Source organism: Cetorhinus maximus, chromosome 9, assembly GCF_964194155.1.
Source record: "Cetorhinus maximus chromosome 9, sCetMax3.hap1.1, whole genome shotgun sequence".
NCBI lineage: Eukaryota > Metazoa > Chordata > Chondrichthyes > Lamniformes > Cetorhinidae > Cetorhinus > Cetorhinus maximus.
The window spans coordinates 91188726-91214095 of NC_135887.1; the positions used below are offsets into that span (position 1 = coordinate 91188726).

The 25370-nt window shown below is 45.1% G+C and overlaps 1 pseudogene; it reads left to right on the forward strand.

The window, feature by feature from the left end:
- LOC144685071 (uveal autoantigen with coiled-coil domains and ankyrin repeats-like) overlaps positions 1-23938 on the forward strand; it is an 86649-nt pseudogene extending 62711 nt beyond the window's left edge.
- Positions 23939-25370: the final 1432 nt, after the last annotated feature.

The following is a 25370-nucleotide window of genomic DNA, read 5'->3' on the forward strand; positions in this document are numbered from 1 at the left end:
CAGCTTCTGACCCAGAATTCAAAACACTATCATTTGACAAACAGTAGAGTTTATGATTGAGTGGGATATACGGAGCCCATGGAAGAAATGGATTCAGTGGCAAAATGTGTGTCCTGCTTTGTGCTATTTAGTTACCCACATGCCTAACTTTACCAACAGTCACTTCAAAATTTCTGACTGACTGCAATCTTCTGGAAATAAGTAAAGTTAATTTCTTGTTATCTGGTTTAATTACTGGATAGCAAACAGGTTTATCTACATCTTTTTACTGTCTGTTGATTTAAAGGATCAGCACACGCTACATTCAGGGTTTAATTAAGCTTGTTGAAGATAAGGCATCACCATAATATTTATTATCCTAACTGTATGGAGTTCCTGCTTGTTCAGCAAGATAGGAGTTAAAGTGCCAATCACAGCGTGATTAGTGTGGCGTTTCGTTTTGTTTTTGCCGGACAAAGATTGTACGATTTCTTTTCAGGCAGAGGCTGACCTCTGACATTCAAAACTGTAGTGATCATCCACATATGGGTTTACCGGCTGAAATGTCTGCTGGGTTTCTGCTTGACCTTTAGTTCAGATGGAGTAATGTGTTTGTCAAGAGTTGCTGATCAGCTGCTTGCCCTAACAGGCTGACTTGAGAATTTATGACATGTTTAAATGTTGTTCTGTCACAAGCTCACAGAGATCTGTGCAAGCTGATTTTCCAATTGCACTGAACTGGCAGATGGGCTCTGCAAGTTGGATCCAGGACTGGCATGAATCAAATGAGCTGTTTAAAGGAACAGGTGGGCCTACAAAGAGCAGAGGCCTGTGCTGATTGGATTTGGAACAGGTTCAGGTAGTGTTAAAAATGCCCATGCCTTTAGGTGAAATAATGTACGCCACTTTTTGAATGTATTTGAACAGCACTTTGAGATTGCCATTAGTGAGGACTAATGTTAAAGTGATTAGCAACCTTAATGGATCAATGCATAAGTAATGTCAGAATAACCCTGATATCAAAAAGATGTGAAAACGGTGACCTTCCAATCTTCCTCATGAGTCTTACACTTGCTCATAGTCAAGGAGCCTAAGTTTCTATGGCCACAAAATTTTATACAGTCAGAAAACGGGCACAGCTTCACAATGCGTGATTTGCCAGTGCTTGTTCCTTCTGATGCAGGCAGTATGCAAACTTTGTGCTCCCTGCCTATTTCCATGAATGTGGTGTGCAGCCAGTGCTTAGCATGCTGTTAAGTGGCTGTGTGCTGGGTGGAGACCCCATCGCTTTCCTGCCTCTGTCCATACTAAGTCCATCGGGTGGGAAGGCTTGCAGATGGCCCTCCCACCTTGACACCAATCAAGTCCCTTAACTTGGCAAATCATGTCCACTTAGGGGCCTCATCCTGCCGCCACTGGTATTTCAATAGGATTGGGTGGGGGGGGGGGGGGGGTGGTGGGTGTGGGGATGGTGGGGGGGGGCGGTGCGCGGGGATGGTGGGCGGTTGCCATGTGGGGAGCCCGAAAAGAAAACCCTGCCACATTTGCTTACTTGGAAGGGTGGGGGTCTCTTGTTCAAAGGAACTCAATACCTGATTGAGGGACCCAGCATTAGGAAGGGGGGAGCCCACTGAGAGTCACCCCCTGCCCTTTCTTCTGTCCTTGCCCTCAGCTTTCCAGCTGGCGGGTGGGGCCACTGCCTCTGTGTTAAACCCCAGATTACAGCATGCATAACTGGGAGCAACTACTGTGAGCAGATTCCTTCAAGTGAGAACCAAAGTCTTTACCACATGCCACACATTCCCTGTAGTCTTCACAAACTTTAAGTAGCAGTACAGACTCCCAGACACTGCCATTAACTCAGCAACAACCAGTAGAATTCAGTCAGCAACTAACCTGAAAGTGGCTCATGATCACGCTAAAGAGCGCTGTGTGGTAGTATTCCCTACTGCAGAATGAGTGTTCAGCTGTGCAATGTTAAGAGGAGGCATTAGCTGTAGCGTTCAGGTTTAAAATGACAACACTAGAATGAAATCCACATTACATGCTAATTGACATCACAGTCTGCATATTTCTGCAGTTAATGACCTACCTAAAATGGCACCTCACAAGGCCCACACCAGATATATGCATGTGCAGCATGGACAATTATTTCTATTCAGCTTGTTGCTTTGCTCACGCAATTTTTCATGTAAGCGTATATTTGGTATTGAAAATTTTAAAATATGTCACCACTGTTGAGATGCCGCTGACTCTACCAGCCATTTGAGGCAGTGGGGTGTGTCTCACACTTTACAATATGTTGAAAGGCTTGAAATTCCCCAAGAGTTCTGCTGGTTTGTAACTCCAGACACAACCAGGTCCCTGCTGTATTGCAATGAGTTCCACAAAGCTCCCATTGGAGCTACAATGAGAATTCAGCCTGAAGGATTTCATGGTCATATTCATCAATTGCTCATGGCTAATATCACAGGCAAGTTACTAATGTAATACAGATTCATAATCATGCTGGAAGAGCCTCCATAGATCCCTGGTTTACTGAAGATATGGGTTCATGATTTAATTGTCCACAAAGATTTTCAAACTTGCCATGCTGCCTGAGGTAAAAATGCCAAAGGCATTAACACTTCTCATTGAATAGAAGGTGAATATGATTGCAATTCATTCTTGGATCACTGATGTGTTGCTCTTAAAAGTTCATTCAATTGTTTAATGACCAAAGTTTAAAAGCAGAATACCTACTTATTCTCTTGATCAATGGAAGGTACACATGGCAGCAAGAAATGGAATAGAGTAGAACTGAAGATAGAATTTCCTGAGTCCAGTCTTAGGTTGTTGTTAGGACCTTATGATTGCTGAACCAATTGGAATGAGGTAGTTTTGTATCAGACTTGATCTAAAACTGGATTAAATTCTCACATCAGCACCTCAAGGCACAATTGGCAAATATGTTTGTGAGCTTTCAGAATCTCCACTGATGACAAATAATGTGAGTCTCTAAACTCCTTTAATAACTTATAGGATATGCTAATACATGGCCATATGGCTTTCAGTAATGGCTCCTGCGCTTTATGGAATGCAAAGTGCAGTGAAAAGAATAGCTAAGACTTGCTGCTGTAGCTGTTAGTAGGGAGGGGGATTAAATTGCGGAAGAATGCATCAATTGTAGGCAGCTAGTTAGTTGATGATTCAAAGCCTGGAAGCAAACGGAGATAGAAAAGTTGGAGGAAGTTACTTTGGCTGCCAGTGGCAGTGTTACTTGCAGAACTCCTCACAGAAGATTGAATAGCTCCATAATGATCTTTCTGGTAACCTCTTACCTGTAAAGACCATTACCCATGCCAGGCGGATGTGCAAAGTCCCACAGTTTTGGTTGGTTACACATTAAATTCAAATGCCAGCATATCTTTCTCATATGTGCTCTTTGACTTCAAGCATGAATATCTATAATAAGGGCACTTAGAAAGCAAAGACATGATAGTTTAAGAAGAGCAACATATTTACAAAATCTCATTCCTCAACGGGAGTTGCTGGTCTTTACTGGGTACTTTCAATGGATGGACTTAACTATGCGTGGGAAATCTATCTGAGACATGGAAAATTGTAGACAGCATCTCAATGCTCTTAATGAATACCTTTTCCACATGTACTAAAACAACAGTGGTGGAAAATGTATGTCAGAAGATAGCTTAGTGTGAGCTAAATTTGAAGGCTTGACGAAATGGGTACATTTCAATTTTCAGAATCCTCTCAGTCTTATTCTGACAGCAGAAACAATTGTATCAAAGAGAATATTTTTATTTTTGCTATGCATCTGTTCCTTTTGTTGGGATTGGATTCAATACTCTGCAAGAGTTGAAAGAAATCTCCCAAATGTATTCACTGAGCCATAAATCTCATTTTTGATCTCACACCACAATTTACTGGGGGCTAAGTTGGGTAATGTAGCATCTGTTTTTTTTTCAGAGGTACTTGAGACTTGAAAATGGGGTCTGAGGTGCTCACATGTACTTCCGACATGAGTGCATGAGACCCTATTTTGGTAATGGGGTTTGCGTGTGCGCACCCAACAATTGCTGGCAGCGTTTAGAGCAGCGAGACATTGATGTTAATCAATGCACAATGCTGATTTGAAGCCATATTTTCCAATTGCAAACTCCAGTTCTTAGCCTCACATAGCTGAACACATCAATAAACAGAATGAGGAACACCCCACCAGTGCCATTTAAAGAGATTATGGAGTATTTACAGGTTAGATGCTGGATTAATTCTTCTGGATGCTGGTACACTTGTACACATTTTTAGTGCTTTCCTGTACTTGTTTAAATTTTCAGTACTCTACAGGAAGTGTTCTGGCTGATCTTGCAGCACTTTGTTGTCATATAAAATATCGTTCTGAAAGAAGTCGCTTCCAGACATAGGTGGCCTGGTAGCCTTTCTCTTGGAATTGAACATGACTGGGAAAATAAAGAGCGGCCATGGAGAGCAGGAAAATCTGCTAGAAGAGGGAGGAGGAGGAAGGGGAGTAGGAGGAGGAGGAGGAGGAGCAGGGCATTCAGCGAGAGACCATATCTGCTGAGGGTCTTCAGGGAGCAATTCTCTTACCTCAACTTCAGTGAGGATCAATGCATGAAGCATTGTTGTTTCATTAAAGATGCCACGAGCTGCTGCAGCTACAACTACAACCTCAGGACAGGGCAAGGACAGCATTAATGGCTGTTAAACTGATCATGGTTCTTAATTTTTATGCATCTGGCTCCTGGCTGCTGCTGAAGATTTAAACAACACCTGGCAGTCTGCAATGCACTGTTGCATGTGGTTCATCACTGATGCTATCTACGACAGAAAAACAGTATGATTTCATCCCACTTGCCAGAGACAAGCACGTGGAGCGAGCACATGTGTTTGGAAGGTTTGCAGGCTTTCCTATGCTTCAGGGTGCCATTGACTTCATGCATGTATGCTCATTTCAACTCAACCATTTTTAACAATCAAAATGGATTCCATTCCCTCATTGTGCAACAGGTGTGTGACTACAGGCAGCGAACCACATAGGTGAATCTCCAGTATCCTATCAACAGTTATGATTCTTTCATTCTGTGGCTATTTTCACTTCTATCTGTATCTGATCCATCACAGCAGGTCAAAGGCTGGTGACTGGGCAAGCAGAGTTATCCAGTCATGACATGGCTCATGACTCCAATCCGAAACCCATGCACATGTGCACAGCAGGTCTACAATGTGAGCTAAGCTGTTACAAGAAATAATATAGACCACACCATTGGCATCCTTAAGCAATGTTTCCACTGCATGACCACTCTGGAGGAGCTCTGGAATACTCAGTTGAGAGGTGTATCAAGATTTGTGGTAGTGTGCTGCATGATGCACAACCTGGTCATTATGAACCTTACTGCCACCTATTGGGCGAGAAACTGAGGGGCAGGAACATGAGGAAGAGGAGGAGGCTGTGGAGGAGGAAGAGCAGGCAGTGCAAGAGGAAGTTGAGGGAGGGGAAGTGGAAGGGAGGTTACAATGTAGACAGTCCTTTTCTGCCTGAACTCTATGTTATCAGGTTATTTATGATTGATACCAGTAATATTAACTACACTTCCTCATTCACCAACAGTCCCATACTCCTTACCTTTCCTCTATCACTGACCATCACATGGTCCTCTTTATGATAAAACAAAAGTAAAAACCATGAGTAAATGCAAATTTAAATATAATTTTATAAATTCACTTGTTAAACAAATTATGTTTCTGTATTTCCATAGGGCAGAACTATCCATGCCCACTGCTGGCGGGCATCATGGCAGGCATGACAGACAACATGGCAGGAAGACCAAAATTTGGTTTCCTGTCGTCATGAAACACATTTACAATCATCCATGCCGCCTGTCAATGGCGGGCCACGTTTCCTGCTGCCAGACGGGGGGATCTCCACTGTTGCTTATTTCTAGCTCTTCAATGGCACTGCATGGAATGTTTGTGTGGTGAGCGGAGCCATGGACAGGGTGAGGACACGGCTCCAGAGGATATGATCCTGATAGAGATGTGAGGGTGTGTGTGAGAGTTAGTGGTGTTTTCCCTTGAGATGTGAGATCCCTGTGGATGTGTGATGGGTTTGTGAGTTAGTGAGTTAAGAGTGATGAGAAGAGTGAGTTACCCTGGCGGAATGGATGAGACCATTCATCCTCTTTCGGCACTGGGTGGCTGTCTTCTTTTGTATGATGTTGGCGCTGACCACCACTGCCACCTCCTCCCATGCTGGGTTGGTGACATTGCTTGCTGGTCTTCGCCCCGAGTGAAGGTAGAGGACATCGTGGCAGACCTCCACAGCGTCCAAAAGATGTTCCGAGGACACGTCACTGAATCGGGGAACTGCAGTCTTCTTGCCTTCCAGGATCATGTCTTTTGTGCAGCAGCCTTGGGGTGGGAACACTGAGAGGTGTATATGGGCCTGCACTTTAAATGTGGTGCCCGGCAAGAGGAAATGGCAAGGTGACAGCATGGTGGACGAATGAGAGACTGCTCGCCTTTGAAACGGCGTGTTTCCCAGGAATGCATGCCTAATGAAGTGGGATTGGGATGATTCGGTGTGAAAAGCCTCATTGTGGCCGGTGGGTAGGACGTTCTTTTTCCCACCCTTGACTGTACTTAGTGCAAATCTGGGATGATTCCACCCATAGTGTCTGTCTTTCATGTGCCTTTGCTTATCCTAGCATTCCTATGAGCTACTCCCACACTGGATGTAGCATAGCTTGTGGCAGGCTGTTGGCCTTCAATTGAGGAGACTGGACGTTGTTTTGGAGGACAACCTTTAGAAGCTCTGGCCCTAGAAGCCAAACTTCAGACTGTATCATCTGGGCTGCAGCAATCTAGATTGCCTGGCTGACAAACCACAGTAAGGGCACTGGCAGAGTGGCAGAGACCAGAGCAGGAATGCTGTCATCCTGAGAGAGGACAGCAGGTTCGTGTTACATTGACCCAATGTCACCCTCGTGGGATGGCACCTCAGCAATCTTGATGACCTATTGGAGATGTGATTGCTGGAGCGCAACTCCTTTCAATAGTGATATCCAAAGCCACAATGCCAGCAGCCTGATATTTGAAGGAGGCTGTTTGGGCTGCAGTAGAAGCTGTGACATTGGCCATCAGACGCTACATCACGGTTGGTTCCGCAGGTGTGCTGCTGTGGGTGACTACTCATTCCATGTTGGAAAGGATGCACTTCAAGCTCTGCATGAAGGCCAGGACCAAATTGATAGTGGATTCTTTATGGCACCTTTACATTGTGAATTGGCTTTCTGGAAGGTTTTGCAGTGCACCAACATTTTGGTTGTGTAGGCCATCAGCCTTCTTGTGGCCTGATCCATTGAAGACCTAATCTGCCACGTCTGCAGCACAACTCGTGTGTGACCTCACACTCTGAGAAAAAGGACAAGGATTGGGTCAGGGTGAGGGGAGAGGAGAATGTAAGAAGTGCGTGCTTACACCCTTGGCAGCTTGTGGCCGGAATTTTCTGTCCCCGTTGGCGTCGGTGGGTTGAGTGGACAATACAGCGAGAAGGCCAAAAATCGGTTTCACGCCGTCGTGAACAGTTCGCTCTGCCCGTCAATGGCGGGCCACCTTTCCCACCGCCGCACGTCGGGAATGTCATTTCAATATACCTGCATTTCATTATAAGCCCTGTTCACCAGAATCATCCCCCTAGGCTGGATCAGCAGGCTGACGTGTTTTATAACTGTACATAAGTGATGTGCACCTGGCGGGCTGCACTTCACTCAGGACTTTGAGGTTTGTTTGCATACCTCTCTTCGGGCAGCACTCAAGGTCATCAGCACCAGGCTTCACAGGCCTCCACATCACTTTAAGGTTGACACACAGGCAGGTCTCTACCTACCAGATCAGCCGTAAGGCTTTTCAATGTCTGCAGGGCTAGGGCTTGCTTGGGGAATGGGGAGACATGGCCTCAGGCAAGGGAAGAGGTTGCAGGTCAAGGGCTTTACTGGGGAATGGGGTATCCCAGGGTGTGTGTGGGGGCACATGTTGACCTGTGCAAGTGGCCTCAAGATGATGAGGGCTGAGGAGGCAGTCTCCAGAGGAGATGAGGCCAGATGGAGATGTGAGGGTGTGTGTGAGAGAGTGAGTGGTGATATCCCTTGAGCTGGCAGTGAGTGAGATGCCAGTGAACATGCGATGGCCTTGTGGGTGCGTGAGTTTAGAATGATGAGATGGTTGCTCTACCCTCACGGCACGGGTGAGATCATTCATCTGTTTCCTGCACTGGATGGTGGACCTCTTATGTGCAGCATTGGCACTGACCACCTCTGCCACTACCTCCCAAGCTGGAGTGGTGAGACTGATGGCCTTCCTGCCGCCAGAGCAAGAGCAGAGGACATTGAAGCGGCCACAAGGTGTCCAAGGGATACGCCACTGAATTGGAGGACTGCATTCTTCTTGGCTTTTGAGGCCATGTCTTCACTGGTGTCCTCCTGGACTGCAAGCACTGAGAGGTGTGCGCGCAGCTGCAGTTTAAATATGGTGCCCTGTGTGAGGAAGTGGCGAGGTAACGGTATGGTGGGCAAATTGGAGGCTGCCCACCAGCGAGACAGAGTGTTTCCTGTGGCTGCATAATTAATGAGGCAGGAATGGGACAATATTGCGCGATAAGCCGCCATTGCGGCTGGCGGGTAAAATGCCCTTTCTCCCACCTGCTACCGCAATTATTGCAAATCTGGGACGATTACACCCTGTGAGTCAGAAGTTATTGTGGGTCGAGGGATAAGTGGGAAGAAAGAAGGAGGTTAGGTAGGCAGATACCCTTAGCACCCATCCCTTCATTCCCCCCCATACCTCTCATGATGGCCAGCACTGTCTCCACCATAGGGATAAAATGTGGAGGTGTTTGTCCTCCTCCAGTTATTTCCTGTTACCTCCTGTTTGCACCACCTTCTCCTGCAAGAAAGGATTAAGTGTGTCAGTGAGTGTGCTGCAATATGTTTAGGTGATGTGGCTAACATGGTTGAATAGCTACCAGTGTTTGTGAGCTGTTAGTAGTGAGTGAAAACCTTGCCGCAGTGCTATGTATGTGAGGGTGAGGTGAAGCAGATAAATTGAAGTGCTAAGTAATGATTGACAGAGATTGCTAGTAGGAAGTTGATGAGAGTGCAGTGAATTGAGCAGTGGATGAAGCTAGTGATGCATAGGTTATGCCACTTGACAATTCATGCAGTATTATGAAACATCTTCCTGCATCACATCCAGGTTCTTGGTATGGACCACCTGTTCTCACTGCCTCCTGGACAACTGTCTGAGGAGCATCCTGTTCCCCTGAGGATATTGAACCTCTCTCCTTCTTTCCACATCTTGCACCAAGGCTTCCAATGCACTATTGCATGCTCACTTGTGTGTTTAGCCATTGCTTCAGTCTTTCACAGCACAGATTCAGTTCATAAAAGACTCCCACCACTTCTTCTGGTCACTCTTTAAGGGGTGCAGGCTGTCTTTAAGTCATGCTCGTCATCTATGCAATCAGAACCCCTGCTGATTCATGCAGCCAATGAACAGTGTGGGTAGCACTAGCTGAATGCAGAAATTGATTAAAGCAGCAGGCAGAATGAATGTAATGAGCAGCCTATAACACAATGAACCAGCGTGAGTTAATTGCGTATCATCAACCTCTCGTTTGTTTTCAGTGGGTATCCAATTTAGCCTCCATCAAATATAAACTCGTATCTGTTGTTTGCATGCCCACATGTTAATAGGTTATATGCCTTTATTTTTCATCAACCCCAGTCAGGTTTTGTGTAGCAATATAAGGCATGGGAAATATTGAAAGACATGATAGCATAAAAATTCAGAACAGTGTGGAAGAGGTTAACCTATCTACTTATCTACTTATCACTTTGCTACAGCAGTGAGTACACTTCAAAAATACTTCATTGGCCATAAAGCGCTTCAGAAAGTATTGAGGTGCTGAAAGGCACAAAATAAATGCAAGTAATTTTTTTCTTTCTTCACAATTCCTTTGTACTAATTCTTCATGACGGCATGAAACTTAGGGAAGGTTAAAGGGCATTAATAATAGATATTAATAGAATTAGATTTATGACAGTTTTGAACTACAGGCTCCATAGGATGTGTAGAAGGTAAAATCTGTTCTTTAATGAACTTCAGAATATGAATATTTAGATTATCTATGCTGCAGGCAAAGGATTCCATTTTTCTTCATCAACTAAGGAGGAATAATTGAAAACTGTCATTTTGCATTTTAAGAAAAATGGTTGATCTTCCATGAGATCATCTTGCCAATAGGTAGAATGGGTATGAAGCACAGGCCTGATGTGGGTCAGTGACTGACAGGCCTGAGGATCTGCATCACTACAGAACAGGCAAGGAGAGGAAAGGAGTTGGCTTCTAATGTTTGCTATGTTTATCATATTACCACTGGAAGGACAGGGCTCAACAAGTGTGTCCTAATTACTGCTCCATTTCCAGCTGATGTCAGGATATTTTCCCCGTGTCATTGTTAGCGCATTTTAGAAGTGGCATTTCACTGGTGCGTAGATTGGTAACTGTCATGGCTGCTTTCAGTTTTTCAGCTTATAAAAGGAACTCTGCATTCAACAAATAAAGCCCCTTTGTTGAACAGGTAGATTTAGCAGTGCTAAGGAACAAATGCTGCACTCCAATTCAGAATCAAAAGTGGCATTAGCTTGGCTTGGAGCTGTATCTTAAAGTAAATTTGTCCAAATTTGGTTGTTTCAAACTTGACTGCACCAGAGACTAAAAAAATTCCACTCACATATGGAGCAGGTAAAAATTCTACTCAGGGTGTGTATTGTGTCACTTTTCATTGACTGCTGAAAGTAGTTCTGCTGGGCTAATGGGAATGAGAGGAAGAATGTAAGTGTCTAATTCTTGCTGGTCTTGGGGAAACGTCAGAATATGTTATAATTCATACCGATCTCTGAGAAAGGAACATGCATCAAATCTGTACTGGTGTAGTGGGGAGAATGAGAGAAGGTTCTAGGTTCACTTGGTTTCCTTCACAGGATGGGCATTCAAAACACATTCAATTCAGGAATAGATGTATTCAAATTCTGCTGCCCAACAATAGGTGTGTGGACAAGTCCTTGCGGAGGCCGGGGGCAGGGGAGGGGGTGGGGGGTGGTGGGAGTGCATGGTTGGGGGGGTGGTTGGTTCCTGGAGACAGGAACAGTAAAATCTAGGTGGAATTGGATTTTCTTCCATCATTAACATGCACTACACATGGGGTAAAAGGACATTCCCAGCCCTTCAACCTCACTTTCTAATGTGCCTCACTGCAGGCTACCAAATGCAAGACGTCCCAAAAAGCTGACAGTGAGACTTGTTCCAGATCTTCCCCAGACTGCAGGGTCTGCAAAAAAATCAGGAACTCTTCAAAGACTGAGGCCTGGAACAAAGCAAGATTTTCTCCATATCGCTTCTGTTTGCAGGGCAATCTTTGGGTTTTGAATTCTAACTGATTTTGTCCAGAGGCAGCCAGAAAGCCCCTAGGCCAGGAGCCCTAACACAGACGTGGATCTACTGACACAGTCTTAGTTCCAAGTCTCCATTTTTCAGTGAAAAGCTCTGCCAGGGGACAGGTTTGCACCAGAAGGCCTGGGCCAGGAAAATAGACTGCTTTGATATTTATATCCATATATGTAATCTCTTCTTGCTGAAGCAGAAATTGTATCTTTAGATTAAAATGTAATTAAGGCTTATGAAATCTTTATTACCCATTTATCATGAATCCTATTTTCTTTTAATATCATGTGCTGGCCCAGGGTAAGTTTCCTTTTATTTTTATCCCAACAGTCATTGAAGACCTGAAATAATTTATGAAGAACCTTCCCTAAGGAGGCTGTATGGGTTAGTGCCCATAATAGGGTAGATTGCACTTGACTTATGGTAATACCATTTTGATGGGTCAAATTTAGCAAATTCAAAGGAAAATAATTAGGCCACCTTGAGGATGTGATACGAATAGATCGATTCATTCCTTCAATACCAGCGAGCTGAAAATGTCAGCATAACACCAGTGTCAAGAGTGTAGTGTAAGAATAGAGTAGGGTTCACAGGTTAGAGAAACCAAAATAAATATGTTTCCATTATAATTTGACTCACAATATAATGCCAATTTTATTTGACTCCAAAACACAATGTTAATAGTAACCTATAGCTCACGGGATTCACAGCTTTGCAAGCTGCAGTGCTGTTCCTGTTGCTGTTGCTAAGCAGAGCTCGTGTGGAAGCCAATGGAGCTTTGGAGTGGCAACCAGAGTGATGAGTGAAAAATCTGGTTTGGAAATTGAATTGATCCTGGCCTTGGATCAGAATCAAACAAACTCTTATGTTCTGGGACCTGAAACTGTTACTGAGCAAGAATCAGATTTGATTTTCTTAGATCAGAAAGTAATTAGAACATGGAATTTGTGAACATTTGGAGTAGTTTTGGCAAATAATTTTGGCATTTAAGGGGAAGCTGGATAAATGCACAAGGGTGAAAGGGAGAGAAGAACATGCTGATAGGGTTAGATGAAGGGGGGAAGTGAGGAGGATCATGTGGAACATAAACAGTGGCCTGTTTCTGTGCTGTCAATTCTATGTAATCTATATTCGGGCATGTGGTCAGAATCGATCTGATGGCTAAATTCGATGCACAATGTGGCCATCGTAAGGTTGTGTGACACAATGCCTCACCAATGTAATTATCCTTCCCATAATCCAGCACTTTCTATCAAGGATTGATGATATCCCATTCTTAATCCAACCATTGAACTATACCCAACGGCAGGAATCTCCCGTTCTGGATTCTAAGTTTGGTGGCCGGAACAGAAGTGGGAGTGATTTCCGCTGGAGGGCGGGAAGGCTGACCAGGTACGATTTTGCGCTGTTCAGTTCATTATATATGCATCAGCAAGGAGCTCGCTGATTCTCGAGACGCGGGCGGACAGGAAGTCGCTGTTCCCACCTCATGGGGTCGAAGGTCCAGGCACCATATTTAAAGGGCACCTAAACAGCCATTCAATCACTACAAGCCAGGAGCTCCAATTACTCATGTAGAATGTCCCAGAGCAGACAACGTGCAGCCCCACAATTCAGCGAAGCTTCCCTGGAGATCCTTCTCCAGGCTGTCCAGGAAAGGCCAGGGCGGCAGCACAAGGCACTCCCATTTGACCGTGGTGGCCTAGGCAGATGTCACAGCAGAGGTTAGTGCCTGTGGAGCTCACTAAAGAACTGACCAGCAGAGCAGGAAGCTGATAAACGATCTGTTGCGCTCTTCCAGGGGGAGTGGCACCATCTACTCACTGCAAAGTGACACTCATAAGGGCAAGGGTAGTGTAAGTGTGCAAGTGTACAGGGATGTTAGACAGGAGTTTGGGTTGCAGGGCTCAGCAGGAGATGGGACATGTGAGCTGAATGTGTGCTGGCCACTTCATGTTGTCAATGTTCTGTCAATTGCAGGACATCCTGCTTGTTAATCACTTGCTGAGGAGGACTCAGCAGCTGCCATACGCATGCATGCTCCTCTACTGCTCTTGCACCCATTTAGATGACAATCAATCCTTCAGTCTGTCTGCAGGATAAAAAGAATAAGAGGGAGCAGACCAAGACTAGAGGCAGCATTCCAAACATTCGAGTCCTCACACTTTTGAGGAACAACCGGGAAGGAGCAGGACCATGCCTGTGCTGAAGGCAAGATAGGACACTCCCAAGAAGCCAGTGAGGATGCCTCCAGTCTGCAGTTATCAGCTGCACCCACTGTGAGGCATTGTTTAAATTAAAGATCCTCCTGAGGCATCCACTAAATCGTTATTTTCTCCATTCCAGGTACCAGCAAGAAAAGGGGAAGACCCACAACAGAATGAAGCCACAGCTCCATCTCAATCCCACCTCTGAGGAGGATGCCTCAGAAGCCTCAGAGGATGCACTGTCATGGTGTTCACCTGAACCCTGCACCAGCTCAGAGACATTCAACTCTGTGGGTGCATGTTCTGGAGTAGGCTCGGGTTCATAATGTGTTGAGCACATCACATACATGGGGCCACAGTTGGAGGAGGAAGTGACAGCTGAGGTCTCTGACCCTCACAGGATTGTTGGAGACAGGGCGTGTGCTCAGTCCCATGTAGAAGATGAGCCTCTGGACTCAGCCAGAAGAGACATGTTGAAAATGAAGAGACAGACAGGAGAATGTCAGGCAGAGTTGCCATTGGCCATGCGCAGACTAAGCTGAAAGCTGGAGGAGTCCATCCACGTTCTGCCTGACATCATGTCTCTGGCATGTGAGTGCTTGGCTGCCTCCATGGAAAGGGTAGCAGCTGCCTCGGAAATCCCGGTCCAGCAGAAGACACAGTGAACGTTCGATGTGCTGTCAGACCTGTACTCCATCGTCTAGCCATGGGTGCAGTACAGCAGTGGCTAGGCAAGAGGGGTACAGGGCATTTTGACATCCCTCCAGGTGCCCCTTCTCCTCAACGAGTTAGGCAGGTGCCATTGGGCACTCACAGGGAGGAGGAGCACCTGTCAGACACCTCAGCTTCATCCCAAGACACTCCGAGGGTGGCATGCCACTCCACCTCCCCTCTGCCATCACCTCCAGAAAACCAGGCCAAACTGAGGAGAAGACCCTGAGCAGGCCAGGACCCTCTAGGCCTTGGGCCACCAGAGGACACCTGCCAAAGTCATTACAGACAACAGGGAATAGCAGTCAGCAGGCTGCTTCCATCTCAGCTGTGGATGTCGGGGCTGCATCTAGACATAGTAATAGAAAAAGATAAAGAAGCTTTGAAGGCACACAAATGGCACAGGTTTATGACCATTGTATGTACTTTTCGTACTTGTAAATATATTACACACATATAACTGTACAGTTTGGAAGTGTCCTGGATTCTCATCTTGCTACTGGTTGCTTCAATGGTCGCGGGCATTTAAGGGTGTGGAAGTTTGGCCCCCATTAGAGCCCGAGAATGAACTCCCATAGATTCGCTTCTCTCACATTGTCACCATATAATTACTCAATAATCCTACACATGCATGATTGAGCACTGGCAATCATTTGTGAGTGCGTGACCTGGGCACGCATCATGCAAACCATTACTTGCAGCTCACCATGTTCTGTACTCTGAAAATGTATTCAGCGAGGTCATTGAAGCCCCTATTGCTGTTGCTCTGATGTGAGATGTGGGTGGATACAAGGAGTACTCAAGGGGAGTTAAACCTGCTATGCGCATGGCAAGGAACACTACAGTTTCAGGGTTGAAAGAGTGAAGCTCTATGCTGTCTCATTAACAATAGAAAACCAGATGCTTCCTTACATGTTTGGAGAATGCTGTTGTGGGCACTTCCAGTCATTAATGGCCGCCCTTGGTGACTTGTAATTTTGAGCTAACATACAGGTGAAGGCTGCAAGTAAGGAGGCAGCGGGCATGTTGGCCTTGAACTGCAAGAGGGATTGAGTGATAGGATTAAAGATGTGTGTGCAGTTGACTAAAGCCTTTGTGAAATCTTACAGAGAGAATTGTTTGGCCTGATTGTCTCCTTATCAAGGGTTGCAGTAGACCTCGCATAAAGGGTTTGCAACCAATGGACCTCATTGAAGCACTGGGGTATTAGTCTATGAGTTGAGAGAGAGTAGAATGGGTCTGTGTGCTGGACCATGCTGAGGACTATGAGGCAGTGAATCATCAGCAGCTCTAACAGGGCTCTGCAGGGTCCATAGAACCATAGAACCATGGAAAAGTTACAGCACAGAAGGAGGCCATTCGGCCCATCTTGCCCATGCCAGCCCGAGGACACCCAGGTGCCCTTTCTAATCCCACCTTCCTGCACCCGGCCCATAACCTTGCAGCTTACAGCACTTAAGGTGCAGATCCAGGTACTTTTTAAAAGAGTTTAGAGTTTCTGCCTCTACCACCAAATTGGGCAGCAAATTCTAGACACCCACTACCCTCTGCGTAAAAAAGTTCTTCCTCATGTCCCCCCTGCACCTTCTGCCACTTATCTTGAATCTATGTCCCCTGGTTCTAGAATTCTCCACAAAGGGAAACAATTTTATCCTGTCCACTCTACCTATTCCCCTCATAATTTTGTACACCTCAATCAAGTCACCTCTCAGCCTTCTTTGTTCTAAGGAAAATAACCCCAACCTATCCAATCTCTCCTCGTAGCTACACTTTTCTAACCCTGGCAACATTCTTGTAAACCTCCTCTGCACTCTCTCCAGAGCTATTACGTCCTTCCTGTAATGTGGTGACCAGAACTGCACACAATACTCCAGTTGTGGCCTCACCAGTGTTTTATACAATTCCAACCTTATATCCTTACTTTTATATTCTATACCTCTGCCAATGAAGGAGAGCATTCCATATGCCTTCTTTACAACCTTGTCTACTTGAACCGCTGCTTTCAGGGACCTGTGTGCTTGTACGCCAAGATCTCTCACTTCATCTACCCCTCTTAGTATATTCCCATTTATTGTGTAATCCCTGTAACTGTTTGACCTCCCTAAATATATGACCTCACACTTCTCTATGTTAAAACCCATCTGCCACTTTACCGCCCACTCCACCAACCCAACTATATCATTTTGGAGATTATGGCTATCCTCTACACTATCCACTACTCGGGCCAATCTTTGTGTCATCTGCAAATTTACCAATCGTGTCCCCACGTTTACGTCCAAATCGCTTATATATAACAAGAAAGGCAAGAAAGTTGATTATCTTGAGTGGGGTATCCACAATGACAGATCACTGTCTCACATCAAATACTAAGGTCATCTAGGACTCAGACTTGTAAGGGTCTCTGCGATTGAGGGGTCCAGAGCAGTTGCTACTCAGCAACCCATAGTGCAGATGAGGCATTTGCAGTGAGTGGACTCCAAAATAGCCTCAAAACCGTTTGGCATGATAATGGTCTCAAGAGATATGAGTTTACTATGGGCGAGTAGAGATCTGGGGGGTAGGGACATGATCTTCCCTGATCAATCTGCATGGATGAGTGATCTCAAGGGTCAAACGGTGTTCTCATGTGGCTCCTCCCTGTGCACCCATATATCTGGTTCCGCCTGAAAGAGTGTTCTGCAAGGTCTGCCCCCTCCCCCACTGGGAGCAGGTGTGAGAATGGCACGAGTGCATCCCTGCTGAGGAAAGAATTGATATTGTTTCCAAGTTGCCATGCACACGGACTTGTGAGGGCATGGGAGAAATCTCAATTCTGCTTACAGGTGCCCAAGGTTGAGAAGGAACGGAGTGCTGTGCAGATTCTAATGCACACAGTTAGCACCAGTGCTCTGAAAAGCAGCACAGTTTGGCAAATTCAAAGGAAAAACCACAACAGGGCAGAAGTTAAGCAGTGTAATTTAATGCAGTTATCATAAATAGAGGTACATTAGGGTAAAGCATAATGTCTGTAAGCAAAAAGGAGCTGCGGTTTACCAACTAGCAGAGGACAGAAAATCAAATAACAAAGGAAATGTCTCAGCCGCTTATTCTGCCGGAATCTGTTAGCTATCAGATTGTCATGGGCCTGTCTGCCACATTGTACCCTTGCATTGGCCTCTGCATGTGGAACTGTGACTTCCTGGCCCTCATCAACACCATCTTCTTCACCGTCCTCATTGTCGGAGGAGACATCTTGGTCCTCCATGTTTCCCTCAGCCAAGGCATCTCCCCTTTGCAGCCCGAGGTTGTGCAGGGCAGAGCAGACAACAATGATCTGGGACACTCTCTGTGGTGAGAATTGGAGAGCCCTGCCTGAATGGCCCAAACATCTGAACCTTATCTTCAGGAGGCCTATTGTCTGCTCAATTGTGGACCTTGTGAAGGAATGTGTGGCATTGTACCTCTCCTTGGGGGCATTCTGTGGATGATGAACTGGTGTCATCAGTCAGGTCTTATAGGGGTATCCCTTATCCCCAGGGAACAAGCTCTACAATTACCAAAGTCCTTCAAAAACCTGTGGCACCTGGGAGTGGGTCAGAATGTAGACATCGTGAGAGGACCCTGGGACTGAGCACAAGCACACAGTACCTACCTTCTGTGATCACATATCAGCTGCATGCACAAAGCATGGAAAACGTTCCTATTAATAAATGTGACTGGCTGTTGCCAGGGATCTCTCAAGGCCACATGTGTGCAGTCAATAGCACCTTGCACTTGTAGGAATCCTGCGATTGCTGCAAAACGCAATGTTCTTGTAGCCTGGCTTTTGGGATCCAGGTGGAATTGGACTAATTGGTGCATTCACTTGAATAGGGCCTCTGTCACCTCCTGGATCCAAGTCGGTGTCACTGACTGGAAAATGCTGCACAGGTCCCTAGTGAAGCCCTGTAAAGAGCCACTGGCAAAGAAGTTTAAGGCAGTGGTGAATTTTACTACCACTGGCATGGGATTGTCTCCAAGTCCTTGCGGCCACAGATCCTTGTGGAGAAGCTGGCAGATGTGAGAAACCACATTCCAGGACATTCTAAAGTGCTTCCCGCATTGCCTTTTGCTCACCTGTGGATAACTGCATTGCCTGCCATATACGCGAGGTTGGGCCAATGCTTGGCATCACACTGGCCCCTGGTTGACAGCATCCTGACCTTTTTGAGGTCCTGCTGTCTCTTGCTGCTCAGGCCGTTGCTCCTCCTGGCCCTGGGCTAACCTGCACTGGGCCCTCCTCCTCACCTCGAGGAGACCCAGTAGCAAGGCAGGGTTGCTTGAGGCCTGCATCATCCAGGCCTTTGATCAGTGAATCTGTGAATAAATTGCAGTAATCAATCTAGTGAGCATATTCTATTCAAGTTTGCCTTCACCTCAGAGCCACCAAGCCAGTGCTAAGCCATATGCCTGGCTTCCATCTGGACATGGTATCTCCTTCCAGGTAAAAGACATCCTGGAGGAACAGAGATGAGTGTTCCTCCCATTCACACATGACTGCGCATGGAGACATTGCTGTTTGTCAGGAGTGATGACGGTCATGCGAAACCCTCCCTCAGACACTATTCAGCTCCTTTACTCCCGAGACCCTATAGAGGGACCATTGCATAAGCCCTTGTCAGCCATGGCCATTCACCCAGGAGGATGGAGTTTAGAGTCAGGAGTTTGCTGCCGCCCACCAACCGTGTCCTTTGGGGGCATTCGCCTCTCTCCCTCCCAACATCCCTGCCTCTGACTGCAGCAAATTGTGCAGAATGAACAGCAGCTCCACACCTTGCTAGGATATTTATGTTATGAGACCCATGAGTCAGGAACAAACCTGCTGCTGTGTGGGCTTCACCATAGAGAGAACACAACTGAGCATGGTTTTCATCCAGCTGCCACATAACTATTAGGGTGTCCCTTTAGTCGACCAATTGTGCTCACCTTGAACTCCACCCACCTGAAAAGACCCCCCTCCCTCTTCAAGGGATTGTAGTTACAGAGCGACGGTGTTGTATAGCAGAGGATACAACAATGGTCTGTCACATTCCAGACTCGCTCCACCACCTTCTACCCTCCCCCGACACCCACCAACTTCACCCTATCTCCCTTGACCCACCTATTATGAGCATTGCTCTCCCCTCTGTCACCTTTGAACCCCCCTCTCCGTTAGCCTTGTACCCATAACCACCATCCTCCACATACCTTTGATCCCCTCTGAGCCTACACCCATTACCATCTCCATGTCCACTCTGAGCCTGACCCGTCCCATTATCCAAGCCATCTGTCTCCTCTGTTTCTGTGACCTCCCCCATGAAACCTTCAGCTATCCTACTATCACCCTGGACCTGCCACCCTACTGCATCCTACTTCCCCTTCTCATTGTGACTGTTCCCTCCACTGCTCACTACCCTCAGTTCAACCCCCAGGACCCCACTGTAGTCAGCACCCACCCTGTCTTCTAGGACCATGTCACTACCACTGTCCCTGCCCAAAAATCCCCCTCTCCACCCAACCACTGGACCCCCATTCCCAACAAGCAAGGGGCTTCCCTCCATCCCACATCTTGGTACGTTTGTATTCCCTCACGCCTCCCTCCCTGCCCCAGACAGTCTGTTAAGCTTCCTTCGACAGACTCCTTCCCTGCCCTGAACAGTCTGTTTTCCTTCCCTGGATGGACTCCCTCCCTGCCCCGGACAATTTGTCTTCTTACCCCGGGCAGCCACACTCCCTTCCACCCTTAGCCTGATTCCCGTGTCTACCCTCCACTCCACCCTTCCACCCTTAGCCTGCCTCCGATATCAAGCCTTTGTGCAGCTTGGCTTAGCGGCACCTGATCTGAGTCAGGAGGCTGAGACTCATGAGCAATCCCCAAGAAGGCCAAAGCAGTGTCTACTCACTTAAAAGTCCAGGAAGAAGTCATGCTTGCCAGGTGCACTCCACTTATATACAGAGGGGGGGCTTAATTCTGGCAAGGGGCCTTTTTAATGAGCATGAATGACTTGCTAATGCAAGCAAAAGGGCTTCCCAACATTGCTCGTCAGGAAGCTCGACCCGCCTTTAACCCACCTTTAAAGTCCCGAGAGCCTAAGTCCTAAAGTTCATCCGGCCGTCAGGAAACTGGTTTTTAGCATCCCACCAAATTAAGTTTCCTTGCTCCCCAAGCTTCTCGCTGCTGGCGGAACTGGCAGATTCCACTCAATAAGTGTTGTAGGAGACAGATTTGGCTTACAGGCGAGAATGACAATAAGCACACTGTAAAAATAATCTATTTTTAGATTCCATAGAATAAAGATCTGTTTCACCACTGGTGGCAAGAATGCTGTATAAAATCTCCTGTTTAGACCAGTAGCAAGTGAGACTTGTTTCAATAAAGGAGCACAATGACATAGCATTTTTTTTAACCAGCTAACAACTTGTGTATTTATTTAAGCTTCACTTCAGCAGTTGGATTGCAGCTGCGTCCCATTTACAATCTGGTCACAGTTTAATTTTTTTTTTTAACTGCTTTTAGCTCGCTTCACAATGACAGAGTAATGACATTTCTGAGTGTTCTTTTTTCTCCTTTTCATTATTGTGGGGTCAGCATGCTGCCACCCCAACTTGAGAATTCCAGTGCTTTCTCTCAGTTCCACTTATTACTCTTCACACAGAAGTGATTATCAAGATACACTTGCTATTATTTGGACTAAGTCACTTTCACTTGTAGCAGTTGCATCTGACAACCCTGAAAGAATTTGTTTTTTTTCCCAGCAGTCTCCATGAAGCCTTAACTATATTTTTTATAAGTTCCAACAAAGCTCTAAGCCTAGAAATTACTCATATTGAGGGTGAAATTGGTTAACATCAGTCAGGTAAAGATAAATTGTACTCATTATAGCTCACTGTATGCTGCAATCTTGTATCAGTGACCTGCTTAAGGATTGTAGGCAATTGGGCGCAGGCTGGGGATGGGGAGTGGCACCAGCAAACTAATGGCTGGGGCAATCAGTGGCCAAAGGGTGGAAAATCAGGCCTCGGGCTGATCTTTGTGTGATAATTGGCTGCGTGGAGGTAGCATTGCTTGGGAAGGGGGCTTGTGGGGGGAGCTGGGAATGCAGTGCTGGCTGAAGGGGTGCAATTGGATCCTCAGCTGTTGTATAAGGTACTTGAGCAGAGTAAGTGTTAATGTGGGACTGGAGAACAGTACTGCCGACAGTATGATGTAGAGAGCCACATGATGGTAAACTGTGTGTAGTCGAATCTAGCAGAAGCCAGCATGGAGACAGTACCCATGCAGGACTGTACCTTGGAGATGTATATAGTTATGACTTGTTAATAAACAGTTTATGTTCAACCATACAAGCCTCCAAACCTCGTAGTTGGACATAAAACAACCTTACAACATGGTGGCAGTGAAGGATGGACCCCGAAATCCTGTAAAGTTGAAAAAGTAAAGAAACTGCACTCTGACCTGTGGGAAGTGCACCAAAATCAAAGACACAGCTGCAGATCACCTAAAAAAGGCTTTATTGCCAGACCTGGGTGAACGTTGAGTCAAGAGACCTCGGCAGATCACAAAAGGCTGAGCAAAATCCAGAAAAAGCGAAAAGGCTGAAAGACAGGAGAATGATCCACTGTGCAGATGAAAAGAAGAATCTGAATGAACACAGCATCAAGGGAGCTAGCCAGGTCACAAAAAGGGTGATCAAAATACAGCAAAGGCGGGAATTACCTTTTAAAATAGGCAGCAATCAGGATCAGCACGAGCATACCAGAGCATAGCTAGAAAAAAGCTGCAGCAATGGGTCTACAGCCGGTGCCGAGCTCAACTGAATGAAAAAAAAAATTCTTAAAACAGTAGCTGGAGCTAAAAAATTGCTGTCAATTACATTCTGTAAGCTTAAAAAAACCAAGTACCTAGCCCAAACAGCTTGCTTGAAGGTTTCCTTTATTTTAAAGAGTCGGACCCGTGATTGCTGTGGGAGCCTGCCAAGGTCTGATAATCATGGGAAGAACAAAGAGAAGAGAAAAAAAAGGCAACTGCAGTGTCATCTTGAAGAAATTAAAGAGGTACTCACCTGTTATGAAAAACAGCCAGGGGTAGTAAGTTTAAACTACCAAATCAATTTGTGCTGATTCAAGGGCCAAACCAGAACCAAAATTAGGTATCGTGGAGAAGAACATTTTTATATTACAGGAGTAGATCAGGATTAAGTCAGTAATCAGAAAAAAGTACAAGTTAATACATTTTTATATTCCTTTGGTGTATTTACAGATGAAGTAATCTGGATGCAAGGCATTGACGAATCCCCAACCAACTTTGATGAGATATTAAAAGCTTTTGACAAATATTTTTATCTTCAAACTGTGGCACAGAGCTTAAAAAGAGAGATAGATCACCCCAATAGAGTGATGCAAGAGAAAAAGACAATACCCAAGCATACCACACGATGGCAGCAGACAGGCAGAGAACCAGCTGCAGGTCTTAAAAATGTATCTTTTTGAAACTCCCGAGATAGTGCCTGAACTTCATTTGCAAGTAACAGTGCAGAACGAGTAACTGGATGTAAATGAAGGAAATCTATCTGATGTAATCCAAAAGAGATAAACCCTGCAAAAGGAAAATGAAGTAAGACAGGAAAATGTCTGCATCAAAGCTGATTTGGAAGATTTGAAACACAACATTCAAGCTGAATTTTTGTCTTTGAAAACACATGAAAGCTAAAATTTTCAATGAACTAAACTTTTCAAGATCTGAGCAATCAAATTTCTGACGTGTCACATAATTACAAAGAGGCTTTGAAAGAAACAGAAAGGTTGAATGTTGAGAAGAATGCAATAAGTGAAAATCTGATTCATGTGCAGACTCAGTATGTATCTCCAGAAAAGCACAAGGAGGAAATAACAACTCTGAATTCCATTGTTGGCAAATCGAAGCAGGAGGTGGAAAAACTTAACCAGAAGTACAGCCGGCATGACAGCAGGTAGAAAAAGTACTCAAAGTCACTGCTCTGAAAGACTCTTTGAAGAATCAATACATAGCCCTGGAAAAACAAAAGGAGTTAAAAAAGATATTGAATACTACTTCAGAAAAAGCTGCACTGGAACTATCAGTAGCAGCAAAGCAATGAACTGCAGTGCAGAGTGAGATGGCAAGAGCTGAACAATAAAATAAACAGTTGAAAGAACAGCTAATCATCTTTCAAGATCAAATACAAAATGAGTACATAACCCTTCATCAGCATAAAGAAATTAAGACTGTCTTGAACAGCAGAATGAAAGAACAGCAGAACAAAGTCAAGAGGACTCTGTTGAATTACAAGAAAACTCAAGATGAAGCAATTGAGATTTGCAAAGAAAAGGAAAATCTGTTGAAGGACCTTCACATGCTACAAGGATCACTCAAGTCAAAGTTTGTTCCTCTGGAAAATTACGAAGAGAAGCAAAATTAATTTAATGTCACTCTGAACAAACTGAAGATCCAGCTGAATGGAAAAGAGGAGGCATTGAAAGGGAAAGTAGTAGAGCTTTCCAAGCTGTGAGCTGAATATGAAAGCATGAGCAGTGTGATTACAGAACTGAAACAAGTTAAGACTTTGCCAGAGATAGACCTGGTGAACAGTGAAACCAAAATGAAGGACAAGGACAAAATTCTGCTGCAGACAGAGAAAGAAAAGACAGCAATAAGATCAGAAAATGTCAATCCAATGCTGAAGATCAAGGGACTAGAAGAAAAAGCACTGGATGCCTCAAACTTACTAAGGACCATTGAGTTGTTGAAAAATGACATGGCTGAAATGAAAATCAAGAACATAGAATATCAAGAAAAAGTAGAAAACTTGCAGCTCCAATTCAACAGTCAGAAAAAAGAGTTCTCCACCACTTCTGCAGCATATCCAAGTGACAGTAGAAGTTCTCACAAAGCAGCATGAAGAGTCTCAGAAACAATTAGCAGAAGCACAATTTAAAAATATGAGCTTGAAGGATAGTGCACAAGAATTAGGCTCTGCCAAGGGAAAAGTGTTCAGTGCAGAGAACCAATGCTCATGGATAAAAGATGAGTTTGTTAATGAAAAATTAGAACTTGATGAACTTCAAGTATCAGAAGTATCTATTAAGTATCATGAAAAATGCCTGGAACAGGAAAAAGAATTACTGATGAATCAGAACAGTTGGTCGAATGAAGAATTAACAACCAAAACTGATGACATGTTGGAACTGCATTGTGAAAAGAGCAATGAAATTCTTGAACTTCGATCCAAGCTGAAGAACATGAAAGATGAGATGCACAGTGGGGAAGAGCAAACCCAGACTTCAGAAGCAGAAAAGGAAAATTTTATGAAACATATTGAGGATCTAACAATTGAATTGAAAGAGTCTAAGAAGCAGTCAGTGACCATGGGAGAAAGATTCTGAAAGGAGCCGAATGCCCAAGCGAAGTTGTTAAGCTTGTATAAAGATTTCGCAGATACCTGTGAAACAAAGACAACTAAAATCACCAGAGTAGTTGCTGAGCTGAATGAAAAGATTCATAAGCTTGAAAACGAGTTGAAAACAAGAGAGTAAACAATTATTTGGCTGAAATTGTGAAACAAGTGGAAATGAATGTTCCATTTTTGAAACGTTAACTTCCAGGAAGAACATGATGGACCCCACGGACAAAGAAAACCCGAGTTCACTCTACGAATGAACGGAGTGAACATTCTCTTCGGAAGGAATGGGACAAACCCATGGTGTCCAAACAATGCAGACAGCTCATCGATAAAGAGAAACGCAACTCGAAGGAGTGCAAAAAACGAATCAAATGGAGACAACCAAGTGCTGCAAGTGCAGATTACTACAATTTCAATGCCAAACCAACAAAGTCAACACAAAATAACTGAGACTACCATTCCTCCAAATGTTACAGAATGAGACCTGGAAGAATTGTCAAGCCTCTAGACCATCTGAATTTATGAAGTTAGAAATTTGAGG